The sequence below is a fragment of the Oryzias melastigma genome, linkage group LG3, assembly GCF_002922805.2.
Source record: "Oryzias melastigma strain HK-1 linkage group LG3, ASM292280v2, whole genome shotgun sequence".
In the NCBI taxonomy this organism is placed as follows: Eukaryota; Metazoa; Chordata; class Actinopteri; order Beloniformes; family Adrianichthyidae; genus Oryzias; species Oryzias melastigma.
Genome location: NC_050514.1, coordinates 8,558,446 through 8,562,163, shown reverse-complemented (window position 1 = coordinate 8,562,163; position 3,718 = coordinate 8,558,446).

Below are 3,718 nucleotides of genomic sequence, written 5' to 3'. Positions count from 1 at the left end.
ATATATTGCTTTAAACCAATCTAATTTTGCCAGCAGTTGGCTCAACTTAAAAATTCCAGTTGAAATTGTAACATACGTCTTTGTGTTGGGTCCTTTAGGGAAAGCAAGACAAGTTTATTTGTATAGCACATTTCATGTACAGAGACAATTCAAAGTGCTTTACATAAAACATTAAAAGAAACAATCAAAAGAAATAGTAAAAATGTCATTCATCATCATTCAAATCATTAAAATAAAATTAAAAGAAAGTAAAAAGATTTTAATTTAAAACAAGCATAGATAAACAGTGCGGACGTAAACTTTTGAATACATATTAATCAAATGCAACTGAGAACAGGTGAGTCTTTAACCTGGATTTAAATACACTGAGTGTTTCAGCAGATCTAAGGTTTTCTGGAAGTCTGTTCCAGATCTGTGGAGCATAGAAGCTGAATGCAGCTTCTCCATGTTTAGTTCTGACTCTAGGAACTGATAAAAGACCGGATCCAGATGACCGGAGAGGTCTGGCTGGTACATACTGGGTCAGGAGGTCAGTCATGTATTTTGGTGCTAAACCATTCAAAGCTTTATAAACCAGTAACAGAACTTTAAAGTCTATCCTCTGACAGACAGGTAACCAGTGTAAAGACCTCAGAACTGGACTGATGTGGTCTACTTTCTTGGTCCTTGTGAGAACCCGAGCAGCAGAGTTCTGAATAAGCTGCAGTTTCCTGATGGATTTTTTTGGTAGTCCTGTAAAAACACTGTTACAGTAATCAAGTCGACTAAAGATGAAAGCATGCACTAGTTTCTCCAGGTCCTGCTTAGACATCAGATCTTTAATCCTTGAGATATTTTTGAGATGATAATAGGCTGATTTAGTGACTGCCTTAATGTGTTTATCAAAATTTAGGTCTGTGTCTATCACTACACCCAAGTTTCTGGCCTGGTTGGTAGTTTTTAGTTGAATAGATTGAAGCTCTGTAGTGACGTCCACACACATTTACATGGTTATTGTAACGAGGAGGCTGAGGCGTTGAGATCCATATGCAACAGCTTTTAATAGCAGAAGATCCGACAAGGGCAAAATCAAGTCGAGGTCAAATATTCATGCAAAAGGTCAGACAAGGAGTCAGGAGACAGGCAGGTCAAAACACAAGAAGGCAACTGGAAAAGACTGCTCAGATTTGTATCAAATGCAAATACAATACTTCGCAATGAGCTGAGTCCAGGAGGTGACTAAATACAGAGATAATGAGCATGATTAAAACCAGCTGGTGATGATGGCAGGAAGGAGACAGGTGAGGAGATGGCTGGTTAAAACTCAGGTGAGGGGTTAATCTGGTGGTTGGAGATGGAACTGGATGATGGATTAATGACAGTTATTCATTTTAAGTTTACAATTTAAATAATCACCTCTACATAATTGGTTCATAAATCATTTAATACTTCATTTTAAAATATTACATGACATTGAATAAAGTCTTAACATGACATTAATGAACATATTATAGTTAGCCTTTTAATCATGAAGAAATGGTAAATACTTGTAGAGCCACTTTACTATTGTGCATAAAAAGTACATTTATTCAGAACAGAAAACATTCCAGCACATGGTCCTCGGATCAGGAAATTCACCATGCTAGGTTTACAAAAGGTGCACAAGCGCAGCTCAGCTGCAGAAGCACAGAGACCACTGTTTTCAGATTACCGAAAAGCATGAGTGTCAAATTAAATTGCACAGGGTCCAAAATCCAAAACACAGCTTAGGTCGTAGGCCGAATAAACATTTATTGAACACTCTAAAACTAATGTTTTCAAACGTAATTTTTTTTAACATAACTATGAATAAAAACAGGAGGAATATTATTACAGAGTAAATCAACTTAAACATTAAATAATTTAAAATATTTTACTCTCTGAAAAAATATATTTTGTCAAAAACTAAAAAGTTAAAAATAAGCGCAAGATAACATCTGTCCATTAATGACAATAAAATAAAATGATCTGGAGGATCCGGATCCCGGGCCTTGACTTTGACACATGTTCCATAAAGTATCTTGTACAAACAATTCCTGAAACATGTATTCTTACTTTCTCATAAAACATTGAGTAACGGTGCACTTCAATCTTAACAGGTGGACAGGATTTTATGACTGCCATGGACACCAATAAAGATTAAGAATTAAGATTGAGATGGAGCTGAGGGACGAGTGATGATGAAGTCCATAATCAAGATGAAGCAGAAGTGCAGTCCACGAACAGGAGAAGGAGGACAGACGACCCAGCAGGAATCACTCTCACTCAGAGATGCAGGATGGTGTCGGGGGCGTGGTCCACGGCCAAGAGTGGGAGCGTGGGCGATCCACCGGGGATCTGAAATCTCTCCCGCTCCCCAGAGGAGAGTGGGAAAGAAGAACAACATGTGAATGGAACTGCACCAACAAAAGCATGGAGAACTAAATACAATAAATAATAAAGAATAGAAGAGAGGAGAAGTAGATGAGAATAGAGAACAGAACCCCAGAGCAGATCTGAATAATAACCATGATAGAAAATCTAAATTTATATTTAAACACATCAATATTAATTTATTAATCTAGCCTCACAAGGACCACAGGAGAGGGAATATTCTCTGATTACTAGCTAGCCTGGCAGAACGCCTGTCCAAAGAGGAATGTTTTAAGGCTAGTTTTGAAGGTAGAAACTGTGCTGGCCTCTCTGACATGAGCTGGGAGCTTATTCCATAGAACAGGGGCTTGATGGCTGAAGGTTCTACCTCCAACTGTACTTTTAGAAATTCTAGGAACTACAAGCAGTCCAGCATTTTGTGAACAAAGTGTTCTGACTGGTTGGTAAGGAACTATGAGATCTCTAATATAGGATGGGGCCACACCATTCAGAGCCTTATAGGTTAACAGAAGGATTTTGAACTTGATCCTGGATTCAATTTAATGTAAACATGCCTATGGTAGCACAAGGGTTAAAAATGTTGGTCCGCTTGATGAGCTCACCTGGCAAACTAATTATCCTAGATGTTTGAGATTGATTTTAGTGATCCATAGAGTTCTGAGACACAATATCCTCCTCGAGTTAGATTGAAAAACAAAGAATTTTATCTTTTTGACCCTTAACTACAATTTGTATATTAATTTGGATCATGGTGTAGATCTATGCATGGCTTTAGGTTCAGTTTTGATTAAATAAAAATGCATGAAGTTTAGCATTAAATCCAACAGGGGTTTATACTCAATAAACTCCTGTTGTGACAGTAAAATCTGCCCAACACAAGAGGCTCTCAGCCCGTATCTGTTTGCTCAGCTGTTGGACAGGACAAGTTAAAATAAATAAATACATAAATGAAACAAAAATAAAAATGTATGTGTCCTGAAAAGAAAATCGAAAAAAGCTTAAAACACCATACCATTAAAATAAACATATGTATAAAACTCTCAGATCCTATGAAATTAGCATGTTCTTCTTGTGCATGTGCAGATTTTCTCTTGGCACTTTAGCTTCCTTCCACAGTCCCAAAACAGAATTAATTGATAAATCAATAAATTGCTTTTTGTGAATGTGTGTGCTGGAGAACTGCTCAGGGTGAATCCTACCTTTGCCTTACAGTAGCTAGTAGACACTTTAGCACCACAGTTATCCCAATAGTTGTGTCTAGAAAATGGATGGTTGAATGGATGGGTGGCACCTGGGAACATCACCCTCACACAGTAAAAAAAAAAAA